Source organism: Micrasema longulum, unplaced genomic scaffold, assembly GCF_059751315.1.
Source record: "Micrasema longulum isolate JH-2025_06_02 unplaced genomic scaffold, ASM5975131v1 h1tg002082l, whole genome shotgun sequence".
NCBI lineage: Eukaryota > Metazoa > Arthropoda > Insecta > Trichoptera > Brachycentridae > Micrasema > Micrasema longulum.
This window is the reverse complement of record NW_028279249.1, coordinates 63,757-81,717: the sequence shown is the minus strand read 5'-3', so window position 1 is coordinate 81,717 and position 17,961 is coordinate 63,757. Positions and strand designations below refer to the sequence as shown.

At 30.9% G+C, this 17,961-nt stretch overlaps 1 long non-coding RNA gene across 3 annotated transcripts; it reads left to right on the top strand.

The window, feature by feature from the left end:
* Positions 1–523: 523 nt before the first annotated feature.
* On the top strand, positions 524–16,837 carry LOC148273090 (uncharacterized). 3 transcript variants are annotated; one of them, XR_015824691.1, is made up of 3 exons: positions 524–716; positions 6,757–6,946; positions 16,534–16,837. It is a non-coding gene; the product is annotated as an uncharacterized LOC148273090 (long non-coding RNA). The 3 variants fall into 3 exon arrangements; XR_015824690.1 differs by lacking the exon at positions 16,534–16,837 and adding an exon at positions 8,914–9,043; XR_015824692.1 differs by lacking the exons at positions 524–716; positions 16,534–16,837 and adding exons at positions 4,800–4,878; positions 8,914–9,043.
* The last annotated feature ends 1,124 nt before the right edge of the window (positions 16,838–17,961 follow it).

The following is a 17,961-nucleotide window of genomic DNA, read 5'->3' as shown; positions in this document are numbered from 1 at the left end:
GTCGTTTTTACCCTTCAAAAACAGGAAATTTTTCTATTGAAAACTGTTTTTTATTTACTATTTTACAGAATCTAGAATTTATTAATTTTAAATACTAATAAATAACTCGAAACCTCGGTGTTCGTTTGAATAGTAAACTTAACTATATCGAACATGTAAGGAATATTACGGGTGATGCGTTTAAAACGTAAGGTTTTGTCACTAGAGTTGTAGGGTCCATAGTCCATGGTCGATGACACAAACGTGTTAAATTAATTCACCTGAAGTAGACTAATTACCGACGATGCAATGTCATCATTTTCTATCGAATCCGATACATTCGTATATTGCAACTCTAGCAATGTTGCACATAAAGACGGGCTCGTCGCCCTGCAGTACATTCACATCGTCCCTACCATAAAGAAATGAACTACAAAGGAATATGGTATATAAAAACACCACAGGACGCAGCCAATATCAGTCAACTCATTCAGTAAGTCACCCTAACAAGTTTGTCCAGTTCGCTCAGCTCCAGTATGTAGTTCAAGTGCAGTATTTTCAACCCATCAGTCGTAATACTCGCGCAACACAATTCATTATTTATTTACCATGTAATAAATACGCATCAAACAGCAACCTCGTGTCTTCTCTGTCAATCTCTAACCGGGGTAGGAACTCGGACTAGCACAGCAACTGTAACCCGAGAACTGTCTTGAGATGGTCACTCCACCAAAGCAGTAAACTTGTTAATATATAATTATTTTTCCTTTCGTGTTTTGTATTTGTATCCACACAGTGTCTCTATGAATATATGCCATTTACTCGTATATCTGGCATTTGTGCGGATGTTGGGCCACCGGGAGCTGACAGTAGCTTGTTACTTGACCTAAAGTCTGCACAGTAGTTAAACATGTGAGCTGTACTAATAATATAATGTTGTTTTCTTTTTCTTTCTTTTTTTTTTTTTTTTTTCTCTCTTACTATTATTTATATCTGTGTGGATTTAAATGTGAATATGTAATATTTTAAATGTATTTTATTTATATTTTTTAGACACTAAAAGTATAATATATTAAATCATGTAAATGAATGCCCCGACACGGGTAGTGCCCAGTGAGGTATTCATATTCAAAAAAAGTTATATGTAAAACGTGAAATAATAATAAAAAAATAAAAAAACAGCCTAAATCCTACAGTCACTAAAACGTTTAAAGATATAAATACCCTAAAAATTTTGTATTACGCATTTGTAAGAAGTCGGCTTAAACATGCAACTTTAATCTGGTAATACTATGAAAGTCACAAGTATAAAATAGGATAATTACAAAATAAATCATTAATTTCTCCATCATACAGAAAAAAATTCCAATTTAATAATTATAATGAAGCGAGAGTACATTTTAAAATAAACTTTTTGGATAATAGACGACATATTGCTGTCTTAATGCTTCTATTTAAGCTTTTATTTAAAAGTGATATTTATCATTACTGACTGCTCCAATTTACTAAGAACGCCTGAAAAGCATTAATAACGCGCTTCTCCAAGCCACTGCAGGGTGGATCCATTCACCGTTGTGCGAGCGATGGCGGGATATGCTAAGACCACCATAAGTGCTTGACATATAAAATTTTGTTTTATGTTAATGTTTATATAGTAGAATTGGCTCTGCACTATGCAGCCATTTTACTGGAATAAAAAAATATAAACATAATAATAATTTCCATATGCTTTTTAAACGTACCCGTCACACCAAATTATTTGACTGCACCGATGTAAACACTAATGCAGCTAAAAATTCATGCATACATAGAATTTGCAACTTGTATTATAATATTATTGTAGTCAATGCGAGTGTTATATTCAACTTGAATAATAATAAATTCAAAAAGGAAATCAGCGACAGCATGCAGGCATTGAGTAGTGATGAATAAGTACAATATTTTTTATTCATTTTATTTTAAATTTACAAAGGTAAATATGTACAAACATTTCATTTATGGTTTTCCAAATTACACATTATGTGTATTGTTTATTGTTAGTTGTTATTGTTATTATAAGTTTTCAAATCATTTTCATTTTCAGTTTAATATTATGTATCTATTATATTAAAACCGTATTATTGTATATATGACTGTGGATTTTAATAAATAAATAATCTAAAAAATATATTTCAAAAGAAGTGAAGTTTTTCTGGAAGAAAAGCAATGTGACCATGTGGTCATGCTTTTCTTTTCGGGAGGCGTGTAGTTACTAGTTACATAGAATCTTAGTACACATAGCTAATACTTTTACTTTCTAGAGTTTATTTTAAGGTAAATAACTCCTTTGCGCGCGGTGATGTAATATCGTGTTACCCAAGTTAAAGGCGGAATATTCTAAATTTAAGACATTTTAAAAAAGAACATGAAAAGATACTGTTAAATCAATCAATTAAATTAATTCAAATGAATTGGGTTATGGTCCCGTGGCTAGTGTCTCGGACTCACGGCTCAAGGGTCCGTGGTTTGAATCCCACCTACTCCAACTTGATTCTTATTTTCTAATTTTGAGTTATTCAAGACTTGTTGAAAATGGCCCTCAAAATTTAATATTTGGGTAAATCATAAGAACGCAAAAAAATCTTTTCAGTAAAAAATACCTTTTCTACAATTTATGAAAATAAATTACTATTTTGCCCCGTTATAGAAAAATAAATTAAAAATCATAAATACACCGCTCATCTTACGTGCGCGCGTGCATTCTCCACCACTGTCAATAACCGACTGAATATTTTCTTACAAACACCGGCCATAGAACAGCGTCTCTGTCTTTTTTTGTTATGAGTTTTATCTTCGTGCTCTCTCTTATACATATGTATTGCTGTATTAAAGTCACATTCATTCTTCGGGTATCAAGGAAAAATATTTTTTGTCATAAAATCCACTACAGTTATACATTTTTCACTTAAAAATCCCGTGTGAAAATTTCTGATTAAAGATCACCAAAAATATAACTTCATTATTTGAAAAAATAAGAGAGATATATCAAGTCTTGTATCGTATGTAGACTAGTGTGACGTCACATCATAAAAGTTAAGCACTTTTTTTTCTTTTTAAAACCAATAAATATATTTTTTTAAACTTTTTCGAAAATCGAAATCGACTAAACATTACTAATTTTAAATGTTTAAATGATTGCAAATTTTTCAAATCCTAACTTAATATACTCCCTTCTTAAATCATTTTTGTCAGATACATATATACCATACATTAATAAATATCTACAGATTTTGCAAATAGGTAGAATAAAAACAATGTTGACAGAAATTATTATTGAGAATTATATTCCGGCGCCCTCCAACATACCCGCCCGAACAGTTGTTCCAATACATGAAGGTTCTGGATATGAGACAACTGTACCTAAAAGAAGCACTTACACACTTCTGGTCAAGGTTTTCCCAGAGCATGAATTATGTCATACCCAAAACCCGTACGACTTTTGCTCAGAGACATCTCTCACCGATTGTTCAATATTTTGGAAAAAACGTATTTAACTCTCAAGGCCAAATCTATTTTCAAGGAAGGAGTTAAGGACTGGATTTCCCTTAGTGGATACGATTAGAGTAGGAAACTCGGTGATGATTTTCCGAATGCTTGAGTTAACTGTTTACCATATTGATGTGCCATATATAGAATTTTTTTTAAAAATATTTATACCTATGGATAGTGTTTCATGACAGTGTTTACTGTGAAGGGTATAGGAAATACTTGTTTCCAAATAGAGAATCTTCAAATAATATTTGCAATCTGCAAGCTTGTTTTAGTACTAAAAAACCGCGACTGAATGAAAGATGTAAAATATAGTGTACCAACTTTTGGTATGGAAGAATAAGCTGAGGTAATCAACTAGTTCTATTATTCACTGAGAATGGGCTGAGCGCAGAACGCACTTTATAGGTATTTTTTTGTCTGTGTATGATTGCTTATTTAAACGATTCGCCCCTGGTAGACAGTTATGGTAATTATATATATTTTAAGGGGTCTTAATGCAAATTTTCTTTATTTTACATTATTTTTTATCAATAAATAAAAATATTATTTTTTTACTTACAAATAGTTTATTACACATTTTTGAGACATAAGTCCCAACTCCGTGGGACTAAAAGCCGTGTGTTGAGTTGGGATGCGTAATTAGTTGGCACAAACAAATAAATATATCACCACAAATATTATATTGGGTCAGAAACATAATAACTATTTAAAGAAATATATATGGCGCATAAATATGATAAACAGCAAACTCGAACATTCAGAAAATAATAAAAGAGAACTTAAGTGTTCCTTTGCTTTTTTTTTATTTTCAGGTAATATGTATATCACTGGACTATTTAAATATTACTATAGAGTGTTTTTGGTTTATTCTAGATCATTTTTTGTTTGGTCCTGTCGCAGTTTTGGCTTTTATTTTATTCATATTTTTAAATTCCGTCCTTAATATTTGAATTTTATTTAACTTTTATGTTTTTTGTATTTTTTTATATTTTTGTTAATAACCTTTATTCTAAATTGTAATATATATACAGAAAAACATTTAAAAAAATGGTTGTTGAATTTGCCAAGAAAGAATCTGACTCTGAAGTGTTTAAAATAATATAAAGTATTAGAGAGTTCACAGTAATTTGTTATTGTTCCAAAATTAAATAAATTACATAAATCAAAATAGCAAGTAACAAAATCTGCTAAAATATTAACTTCTATTAACAAATATATACGATACTTTCTTATTATTTCTTGCAGGTAGCTTACCGGTTGTTCTCCAACACAGGGGAAATATAAGGAATTTGTCAACTCAATTACCTACCCTTAATCTCTGGTCTCTATTTTCGAAGAACCTTCTTGGTTATGTTAACTTCCCTTACGGTAGAGGTGGATTAAATAATTTAGTTTAGGTTACTTGATTATTCAGTTGAGTTTAGATCAAAAATACAAGTAAGAATATTCAGAAGAATTAAATGGAGGTCGTACTGTTTTTGCTTCTTTTTTCAGGGGAGTAACTGCATTGATCTGGCATGAAAGGTTGTATGTTATAAATAACATAATATTTAAATTTATTTCAACAGAGAGGGAAAAAGTTTTCGAGAAGGGAATATGGAAGTCTAGGCATTTACAGGGCTTATGACCTGTCATTGGCTGGTTTAAGTGGCCACTTTACACACTGTGTAACATTCACCATTCTGCCCACGTTTGAATGGAAATGTGGATGTTCAAACATGGGCAGAATGGTGAATGTTACACAGTGTGTAAAGTGGCCACTTAAACCAGCCAATGACAGGTCATAAGCCCTGTAAATGCCTAGACTTCCATATTCCCTTCTCGAAAACTTTTTCCCTCTCTGTTGAAATAAATTTAAATACGAACAACTCCCTAGGGAGGAAATCCAGCCAGTCTGCAAGCATTTGGACATAATCAAACATTGTTGAACATTTATTATATAAATAAAACACGAGTGATACTTTAATCCACAAATTTGGAATATCCAGTGACCGGTTTCATCGCTTTCGCGACATCTTCGAGACTGGTATCTTTATTAAAAAGTTAAATGTATTCATACAGAACAGAGGTAAGGATACATAATTCAAAGTTATATGTAAGTAAATTAAATAAAGTTATTTTTATCTTAAGGATCATTTTCGACAAATTTTCCATGGGTTAACTAATGAATGGATATAATGTTATTTTAATGAGTTTAAGTATTTTACAATTTTACAACGACTGTAAAAATACATGCTACGTAGGCCAAACGGGTAGAGCCTTTAAAACACGCATAAAAGAGCACATACAATCATGGTCTAATAATAAAGATAATTCAAATTTTGCCAATCATTTAATAGAAAACAAACATTCCTTCGAATTAAAAAATAATGTAAAAATAATTCATATTGCACCCAAAGACCATAAACTTGACAAATTAGAAATTCTCGAAATTAATAGATTAAAAAATAAACCCGACGTAGAATTACTTAATGAACAGAATACACATGTGCATTCCCCATTACTTTACCCATTGTAATATAATTTTACTAATGACTTTTTACCCTTTGTTTTTCAGAAATCATTATTTACAAAACCACACTCACGAAGGATGGGACACCAAAAATAAAATAAAATACTTAAACTCATTAAAATAGCATTATATCAATTCATTAGTTAACCCAAAGAAAATTTGTTGATAATGATCCTTAAGATAAAAATAACTATATTTAATTTACTTACATATAACTTTGAATTATGTATCTTTACCTCTGTTCTGTATAAATACATTTAACTTTTTAATAAAGATACCAGTCTCGAAGATGTCGCGAAAGCGATAAAACCGGTCACTGGATATTCCAAATTTGTGGATTAAAGTATCACTCGTGTTTTATTTATATAATAAATTACAATGAACTTCCATCAAGAATTTTCACTTACAAACTTAATTGTTGAACATAATATTTATTTAATTTTTAATAAGAATTTGGGAAATGTGTATGCCCAAACATAGAAAAAATTATAAATATTACACAGTGCCTTAAATGGCCACTTTAACCAGCCAATAACAGGTCATGAACAATGTAAATGCCTAGGATCCTTATTTCCTTCTCCAAAATAGTATCTTTATTTACTGAGATGTAATGTTTAATAGCTTCCAAGGGGATAAAATCCAGTCCTTGCTTACAAACTTAAAATATTGTTTATTAAACTGTCGAAATATCACTCGTTGGAAAATTATTCTAATTTGATATTATTTTTTTACAGTTGTAGAATTTACCTCGAAACGAACGCCCACTGTCATCTGACAGTGTAGAAATGGAATCATCCGTGTCCTGCGCTTATCAAAACATTCTAATTGCTAACGGCAAAGTGCTGACACGCGCGGATATCAAATTGCTGAGAGCCAGGGAAATAAATAAGACCCCAATGAGCACTGGTCAATTTTTATACAAATGTAAGTAGTAGCATCCTTACTTAGTCAGATATTGATAAAGTCAGATACAACACGTAGTTCAGTGCTCAGTTACTCAATTAAAACATAAACGTAGATACTCCATCATTATACAAACATAATTAGTACACAGTAATTTAGGATCACATTACTATGTACCTATGTTGGTCATGATTATTATTTTATTATTTTATTTTATTTTATTAGGTAATTCAACAAAAATACATACTAGAAAACATACAATTTGAAAGCATTCGTCTATACAATTTTACATGCATATATATGCATGCATTTTTATACACGATACAATGCAATGCAAAAATAAGTTGTACATATGTACTTATTGAATAAGATTTATTCCTAAGAGATTATTCGCAAAAGCTGAGAGAGTATCATGAAAAATGATAATTTTATTGTTTCGGCAGTATATATAATATTCCCGACACATGCGGGCCATAGGTGTGTGGTATGTAGCATTATTTGAAATCAAAGGCAGTTTAAATAGTTTCCGATGTCTGAGGGTTCTCAATCCCGCATTTATTTGTATTTTATTTAGGAGGTTAGTATCTACTTTGTAGTTTAATATTTTATACAGAAATTTTATATCGAAAACAACGCGGCGTTTTATCAGAGAATTAAAATGAAAAGGAGTTAGAAGTTGCTCGTAATTTGAATTTGGACGTGGGTTATAAATTTGGTACTTATACAAAAGGTACTTTAAGAACTTTTTTGAACAGATTCTATTGAATTCTATGATACGCGGTGAAGATTACGTACAAACATGAGATTTTTATTTACTGAGTTTACTACAATGGTTAGAATAATTTACAGTCAAGAATTTTAGATATGAAAACGCCACGTATTCATTCGGAGGCTGTCGGCGTGGAAAAGAGTTTGAAAAAAAATCTGTTTATATATATTTGGTTTAGAATTTTGACAGTGTTAGTGCCCTCTATTAGCCGGTCTTGTATTTCGTGCCATATTCAGGCACATGACTTCCTTTTTATGATCATGCGCGGTCTGCCCATAGATTGGATGGAACAAATGCTTCCCTAAAAATTTTACTTTCAATGAAACAGTACTAATTCTTTTTTCTAATATAAAATCAGCTATAAATTAACTAATTTTTTTGATAACTACAACAAATACAGTGATCTGAGATGGGTTTGAGGTTCAATCATTAATAGCTTCTAAAAAATTGCAACACGCCACACACAACCTTTTGCCTGCGCAGTTAAGCGTGGACTAAAGTAAAATTCACTACGCTCTGTCTGATTTTGAAATAAAGAACGGCGCAAGTCTGTTGGTTCCTATCAAGTAGTTGCCCAGTACTGAATTCACAAGTCAAATTGAGATATTTAGTAGTTCTGTGAAAGCAATTCTAACAAAACAATCCATGTTTATTTTTCGTATTTTTGTAGACTGTTTTATAACAATTTTAGGACTTAAATCGTTTGATACGATGAAATTATAATTTAAAACTTTAAAATATAACCCTTTTTGGCTGAAATTATGTCAAATTTTTTTTCAAAGAACTTGATTCTAATTACGGTGTTAGTAGTAGGCTTATATTTTATCAATGTACCTAGTACCAAGTTACTGCTTCTCTAATCAAAAACCTTACCCCGCGCCCGTGATAACTAGGATAAATGTGACTATAGTCAGTAATAAAATAATAAATGGAGATGGTTCAGAAGAAGTTTTCCACATATTTTTTATTTATTGAGAGGTATATTTACTTTAGAGAACACGGATACTACATGTGGTTGCACTTGTCAGACTTAATACTGGAAATGTTTAGCTACAGTTGGTAGTTTGGAGAAAAGGAAAAATGCATATTTGCTTGTGTATTTTCTCTGATTGATTCGTATTACGATCAACGTAGGTTTGATGTAGAATATTTTTCCGCATTATCCTAATGACTACCTTTGACACCGGTAGTTTAAGCTGTTTTATCTTCCTGCTTGCAGAACCAGCCCGCCATCCCAGTGGTAATGCCAGCAGGATATGCAATGTCTTTACTCAACCGTATCACTTCGGATATCGACATATTTCATGTTACTGAAATGAAGTTCAAAGAAGATAGCTTCCTTTTAATATAACTGCTGAGTATATTTATTTTATAATATTTTCACATTTAAATATGGCATTATTACTTATTTTTGCTCGTACGAGATTTTTCTGTAATTTGAATAATTTCATTCCAAAAACACGTACGATGTTTGCTCAGAGGAATTTCTTTTTTGTGATCCCAAGAGTGTTCAATCTCACGCATTTGCCCTGCAAGAGACTGTTGCGATATATTGCATAGATTTAAATACTATTAACCGGTTTGTCCAGGCTTTTATTTAAATATGTATGTTTTGTTTTTTTGTTAAAATAATAGTTAATTTGTTTTTACTATTATTTTTTAATTTCCTATGTACGTGCTTCCATTTTCCATAATGTTGTATCCCAACTTAACACAGGGCCCTTGGCCTCATAAATTTAGGGATACTTTTTTTTGTAATATGTAGGCATAGAATTAAGAATATTACAGAAACCGCATACGAGCATCAAACAGAGGGCGAATAAACTACTCATAAATGAGTAATTTTAAGTTTTGATCCATTAGTTTTTTTGTAGACGTTGCTCAGTATGCAACTCCTGATTTGAATTCAACTATGCCGTTTTGTGTCCTTTTAAAGTATATAAATACTAGTAGGATCTCAAAGAAACAGGATGATATCACATTGCATGTGTAATTAGCAAATGAATGCAAATACATTATTTAAAAATTGAATTATTTTTCCATCTGTCAAAACAAAATGAACATTTCGTTAAGCTAGAGTTTCCTAGGACAGCGGTGCCCGTATCTTAACGGCCGTAGTGAACGGTGATGCGGTGGGAAGCCGTCGTAACGTCATCTAGAGAGTGGTTTCCTAGGGAAACGGTGTTGATAACCCCGTTTTCCTAGGAAACCACACTCTAGTCATCGTTACGACGGCTGTTCACCGCATCACCGTTCACTACGGCCGTTAAAATACAGGCACCGCTGTCCTAGGAAACCCTAGCTTTAGTGTTGCCAGGGTAGTAAATTTTTTCACACTTCTTTGCTCGTCTAATGAGGGAACTAATGAAAATTGGATTTCAAATTAAACAACTATGTGGTGAACATTTGACTGACATTATCTTTAAAACATTAAATATTATTTAACATGATTTAAAAATATCCGTTTTATGCAAAATAGAATTTGTTTTGTATTTTATGTTACGAGGTCATTGATTCAATTACTCTTATTAAATTACCCTTTGCTTATCTACTCTGTTGTGTCAGCCAATATTTCCGCGTGCATAATAAAGTTTGTTTTTTTTACATCTGAGCATGTTTTTCATTTTTTATTTTAATTCTTACGTTTTAATTTCTTTTACAAAAAAAAAATCTTAATTTTTAATAATATTTCCATTTGTAAATACTAACCACAAACTTTAAAATACTTTTTTTACTTTGATTAAACAACTTCCATTTATCTTTTTTTTCTTTCTCTTTTTTGTAATTATTATTATTGTATTTAAAAATAGTTCATGGATAACCTTAAATATAAATATAATAAAATATGGAAACTTTACTGGTCCATTAGAGTTGAGTCTAACTGTGTAAAATATAAAACTTTGTAACCTTACTATATGTTTCCTGAACAAAAAAAAAAAAAAAAAAATGGTTTCTTGAAACTCAATATTTTCTTATAATCAGAAATAAGAGTAGTAAATATTATGCCAAATAATAAATAAATAATAATTTTTTAATGTTTACATAAATTTAATGAAAAATAATTAGCCTTTTTTATTTGAATATTTCTGTATTTGGAATATTATTTTCAATGTTTTGTAGACCAAACAAATAAAGAAATATAAAAAATAAGCTCTAAATTGCTTTTAAGGAAAGCAAAAAAGATTTGAATAGAAGAAAGCTGCAATCCTAAACTTTTCCTAAACGGTAGTCTATCTGAGATCTATCTTCTCTCGATTTTGTAGTGAAATCCTTCTTAGAGACAATGCACTTAGCATTGCACAGTGCACACCTTGCTAGAAAACTTGGCCATTACAGTTTGCTTTCAACTTCACAGACGGATTGTGTATACTTGTTTATTTATTTATTGTATTCTCGAAGAAATAAGATTTCCGTATTTCGCTCTCACGGCTATAAAACTTCAGACTGGATTTGGATCTTATTACGAAACACAAAATAAACGTTTAATCTTCCACTTCCTATGTAATTACTAACTGCATAGAAAAGTGTGAAAAGAAAAATAAAATCCTGTAATGTAAAAATCAATTTGCCATTTACACATTCTTTAATGATTCTCTCAATGTTCCGTGATGGTAAAACACGTTTTGTTTCAGGTTCTTGTACTCAAAAATACACAAGCGAGCTGAAGTGAAACTATTTTTATTTTATTTATTTTCAGTTCACAAACAGTAATTAAAATCAAACACATTATTTTAGAGAAGCAATTAGTTTGTCATGCGCAGTATTAGTTATAATTCTTAACCACATTCTACATTCCTTTCTTTGGTGATCTCTGAAATAATATTGTTTGGTTTAGCGTCACTTTTGCTATATTAAGACATTTATTTCAAACGAAATAATTATTTAGCGGAGCATTTTTAAATTACTAAACAGTTTTTTCGGGGATAAGGTTAGACTTAATTAACTTTACAATTTTCAAAGTTCATATTGAATTTAATAACTAAATTATAAAGATTATTTACCTTAACGTTCTAAATTCTGAACCTTTTCAGAAAATTTTCAGAGCTAAAGAGAGACATGTTTCAGTGGCACCAAAGTAACAATCAGTATTAGACTTGCTTCAATTACGATAAGATTAAAGTTGCCCGTTACTTTTATACAAAGAAGTTAAGATAAAATACCGAATTGACTTAATTAAAATTTAAACATATTATTTTAACAATGTTTGAGTATGTCCAAATGCTTGCAGACTGGCTGGATTTCCTCCCTAGGGAGCTATTCATATTATTTTACCTTAATTTCAACGAATTAATTATTTTACTAAGTAAGAGTATATGTGTCCGGGCGGAAAAAGAATATAGTTTTGTATGAAAAATAAAATCAGAGTCTTGGAAGAGTGTTTCTGAATCAGCTCGATGGCTGCTCTCTGGTAATAAGGAATAATTGTCCCTCCATCCATAGTGATGTGTAGATTTTTAGTTAATTTTGGTTTCAAATTTTGTTTAAAGTTATAAGATTCTATATAATTACCAAAAACATGTTCATGTACTTCTTATTTTCTCAAACAGAATTGTTGAATTATATGAACTAAAAATTGCTATTTGGCAAAATGCCCGCCCTTATATGCAAACAAATTGTATTTATTGGTTTTATCGATTTATTTATTCACAATTATACTTGTTAATATATTTTTGAACTTATTAAAGCTTTTTGGGCTGTTCCTGTGTTAAGCCATAATAATTAACAATAAAGAATATGTAACAAAACTATTTTTTTTTTTAAATATAATGACATGTGGTGCAATGGAATAACAATCCAGAAAAACAAAGTATAAATAATGTTTAATAACATTCCATAGAAGACAATGTAAAAAAAAAACACACAAAAATATTAAAATAAATTATAAAAATTTAAAGTCATATAAAATCAAATATATAAAATTATAGTATCGTTAAAATCAATACAAACAAAAATACGAAAACATAAGTAAAATGATAAATGAGATTTGGTTTCTAGGAACTTAGAATACATAAAGTTTCAGAATACATGCGTAAGGTACATTTTTGGTCTTAGACTATATGACCACATTTCTGATTATCGTAGGCAACTGAAATGGCTCAAAATTAGACAGCGGAGAGATTATCACTCCCTCTCACTTCTGTTCAATGTACTTCATACTCCTAACGCTCCTATTGAATATTAAATATTGTTAGGACTATTATTCAATGGTTTTTTTTACAGAAACAAACAGTCGACAATGATTTAATAACATAAAAAAAATACGGTAAAGACATATGAGCGAAGTTTCTAAATAAAAATCATACATTATAAATTGTGTTACAACAAAAGGGTGTATTTAAGTGTGTGTTGTATGAGAGTAAGTGTAGTGGTGTATATGTCTGGGAAAGGGTGTTCAGGTGTGTGTAAGCGTGGTCATCATTAAATACCAAGTAGGAGCATATCGCAACCAGAAAGAATGAGTCTTAATTTCTTTTTTATTAAATTAAGGGGCATGTTATATACATCAATAGATAAAAAAAAAAGGATTATATTTTGAACAAGAACGATAGAGGAAAGATTGTTGTGCATGGTTAGTGCTACAGACTGGCAGATGGAATACACACTTATTTCTAGTCACGCGAAAGGGGACATTTAGATAAATTTTGGTGAGTAGGTTGAAAGAGCCTATTTAGTTATTAAATAATTTATATAAATAGCATAATTCAGATTAGTGCGTTTATTTTTAAGGGTAACAAATTCATTTGCTTAGCAGATTGACGACAAGTGCAAAGCGTTTTATTGTTTTTATAATCTAGGTATTTTTAAAATTTTCGCTGAACATTTTCAATCCTTTCAATGTTTTTTGTGTATTGTGAGCTCTTAAAAAAAATTACTGAATGATAATATAAAATGTTTAAAGACGAAAAATGTCAGAAATGAACGTAGGAAAATACTCCCAGGTAATGCAGGAATTGAAGCGATGAATTATTCATTGGTTTAATTTAAATTTTGATCATAAAGATATCTCGAATAATCTTGAATTTTCGACTTAACATCCTGATCCGGTCTTTTTGTGCCTTCATTTACAATATTGTACCTTCCAAAGGGAAATACTTAGGATTCCCAACCACGCAATATAAACACACACTTAACAACTTGGAGCTTCGTCAATAAAAATCCAATAAAACCATCTCATCATTTTCGCGTTCGAATGCCCGGCATTTTAACAAGAGAAAAGGTTGGGTTTATGACTTCTACAAGAAATAACGCTCGAAAATTGCGAAAGAAAAGTTATTCAAAGCCTAAGTATAAAACTGGGCTTAGCAAAGTTAAAATGATATTGTAACTGGGTTTATGTGGTCAATATACAACCCGCGGAACTCGCTTATCTCAGATAATAATATACCAGCAAGGTGTTTTTAAATAAAATAATGTTTAATCAGGGCTGTTCAAAATTATAACTGGTATTCGAAATGTATTCATTAAATATTATAAAATGAAGAAGTCAAGTGCTACGGGAAATCGATATTTAAAAATTAAATATGCGATTAAAATAAAAAAACAAGAAGAAAACTTGTTCTTTGTTAACCACAGTATTTTTTTATTTTTTTTATTTTACACAGTACGTAAAGTAAAAACTTAAACTAGGAAACGGTATCAACAATGTTTTGAGTATGTCCAAATGTTTGGAGACAGTTCGGAGATTAGTGAACGTTACGCAGTGTGTAAAGTGGCTTCTTATACCAGCCAATGACAGGTCATAAGCTCTGTAAATACCTAGACTTCCATCTCTGTAGCAAGAAATTTGAGCAATGGTAGCTCATAAACTCTGTAAATGCTTAAACTTCCATCTTCTGTTTTCAAAAATGTTATCCTTCTATGAAATGCGCTGTTTTTATTTTTAATAAAGATTAAAAACATATAAAAAAAATAGTTTCGTTAATTTTAAATTAGGTCTTCCACTTGAACATATCAATTAAACATACTTAAATAGTTTTTTAAACATACACACATTAGTAAATAGAGGAAAACTAAATAATAAATTATTTTTACTAAAAATATCAAATTTAATGACTATTCCCATCTGGTACAACTTATTAACTTGCGAGTTCCTGGCCAGGTAACCCGATTTAATAAACTTTTCTATATAAATGTATCTACAACAAACTACAGTGCACACTCGCTAATAAGGAGAATTCATGCGTTTGCAAATGAATACGCAAATGATATAGATACATATTACAACATAGATGAAGAACATTTTAGAGAAGGTAATATAGAAGTCTAGTCATCTACATGGCTTTCATTGGCCAGTTTAAGTGGCCACTTTACATACTGTGTAACATTCACCATTCTACCTATATTTGAACATCTTATTCCTTTAATTTTTTAATCTGTGAGACTAGCGTCGCGGGTTCGATTTCCGCCAGTTGCAAGAAAAAAATCCAAGCAAGATTTATTTTCTCAATAGGTCTGGGTGTTGTGGCGTATTTTTCGTTACCTCCTTCCATATCCCCTCTATCCCACCTGCTGACAAGCCTTAAAATAGAGCCTTAGCGGTTTACTCATTTTTTTAAAAAAATGTTGATGTTTGTGAAGTTAAAGAGCTGAATAACATAATAATAATAATATTTGGCTGATTTATATAGAGCCATTTTTGTAAAAAATCACCTCAAGGGTGCTTTACAATTGTATACCTAAACTTACATTCTAACTAAACTAAGGTCTATATTATATTTCCAGATTTAAAATTGAGGGTATGATAGTCTAAAAAAATAGGATTTTAGTTGGGATTGGGCAATTGGTTCCAGCCAGAGGTGCCGGCGGCGGCAAAAGCCCGATCTCCAAATCTAGTGTTTAGGGAGCACCGGATTTAGACAAGTTTTCCTCTTCCTGAATCGAATGCAGACCTAAGACGAGATTTTCTTTGACATGTATTTTCCCTAATACAAAGGTCCGATAGGTATTTTGGAGCCATTTTATGAAGGGATTTAAATACTGTCGAGCAAAGCTTGTATTTTATACTCTCTGGGCTTTTTAACCAGTGCAAATCTCGAAGATATTGTGAGATGTGAGAATATTTTTTTACTCCCGTAATAAGCCTTGCTGCTGCATTTATTTATGCGGGTAAGACAGGCCAAAAGCTCTGTAGATGCCTAGACTTCTATATTACCTTATCTAAAATTGATGTAGTTATACAGAAAGCAGCCAGTCCACTGTAAGATTTTGTCGTTATCGGGTGCGGTAAGGTCAATTCTATGTCCTGCTAAAAACAGCAAGACCGCTTTCATAAGAAAAATTGTTTTAATCACCCTTTGAAAATGTTGTCCACCACAAAAATGGCATTTCTTAATTTGCAGAAAACACCCACAGCACCAGAAAAATCTTAACGAATTTTAAAAATTATGAAAACTGGTCAAATACATGGTTAAATTCTTGTTTGTAATATTTAAAAAAAATGTATTTTCATTGTTTATCATTTATTAAAGTCAAAAACATTCCACCTGTTGTGTAGATTTGTTTATTCACTCTTTTCACAAATGTGCTATTATGTCAGTTTCACTTTTCTGTGTCTGGCTGTTTTTTGCATAACTACGTTCAAATGTTCTTCATATTTGTCGAAATGTGTTAATATTAACAGCTCTCCAGGGAGATAAATCCAGTCTTTGTCGACAAAAATCTGGACAAACTCAAAATACTGTTAATATCTGTATGCTTCATAATTTTTTTGTAACTATTTTTAAGATTATTTTAATTTAATAAAAAAAGCACATCTGTTCTCTCCGCTGCAATATATGTTTGTACTTAATGTATACCCATGCATTTTTTACTTTTATTTAAGGACGATTTTTTTTTAAAGGAGTAACCCGCTAACCCTATACTTAGAGGCTTATCAGCAGGTGAGATAGATAGGATATGGAAGAAGTTAATGATAAATACACCACAACACCCAGACCAATTGAGAAAAAAAAAATCTTGGATTTTTTTCTTGCAACTGGCGGGAATCGAACCCGCGACGCCGTCCGTTTCACGGTTGGCCGTCTAACCAACTGCGCCACGGCACCTGTCTTATTCTTTTAATTATATTTTTGCTATAAAATATGTTTGTTTTTTTATTTATAAATGTCAAACATGTAAAAGCCTACAAGGCGATGAAATAAATAAATAAATACCAAAATGAGTTTTTTTTTATTAATATGTAAGTACCTACTACATAATCTCTCTGACGTGATCGTAATTGGCGTAAAAATAACTTAACAATCTGAAATAATGCATGCAAACGTCAGAATGGAATTATTGCGTTCAGCGTCACAAAATCGCATATGTCAAAAGTAACATAAAATGACAAATTGCATCCCAGATTCATGACATGGCATTGAATCTGACTGCAAAATGACACTTTTCATTTTTGGATATGGATAAAAATTCCTGGGGGGGGAATTTAGATGAAATATTATGAGTGTCATTGCTTTTTAAATAATCGAACTCAGGGTGACCCTTGACATCGTCGGCCGGGTGTAAGGAGTGACGAGATGATAAATGGTGTACTTTCCCACACGTGATTGGCAGAGGAAGTCAAAGATATGTACTCTTCAACTTAAGGGCCGTCAAAAATACATTTTTGTTAAATATATGTTTGAGTAATTTAGGTGGGTTTTAATACTTTTCTTTTCAGATGTTCTAATGACAGTTGTTTGCATCATATGAGATAGTAAACTTTTTTTTTTTTTATTTCTTTTTATTTTATCGGGTAAACAAACAGTATGTACACAAATATTGACAATTTCTTTGTTTATTTGGTAACTCGTGCACACACCAAAAAAATTTTTTACACTTCATACAAAAAATTAAATTATGTTAAATATAACAAATGTAAATGAAAAGAAATGAACAAATATGTATTTAATAATAAAGTTAACTTTCTGTTTTTCGCCACATTTCTATGATTTTCGACTTTAATTTACATACATTGTCACAAAAAATATCAGCCTCGGTAAATCTATTGTTATGTTGGTTGAATATTCAAGGTATTGTAAATTGTTTCAAATAGTTTGTTGACGCGTTTTCAGTGAAAAACAGAAAGATTTGGTCTTGCCGGTCTAGATGGCACACGGAATAGAAATCTTTCAAGTAGTTTAGGAGAATCAATTTTAGTATTTATTTATTTGTATAAATATAACTGGTCTTACATTAATCTTTGATTTTTAAGACTTTATTCCATGGTACTAAGCATGTTTAAAGAAGTTATTGTTTAACCGTTAGTCGACCTGCTTAAAAAATTGTTGGA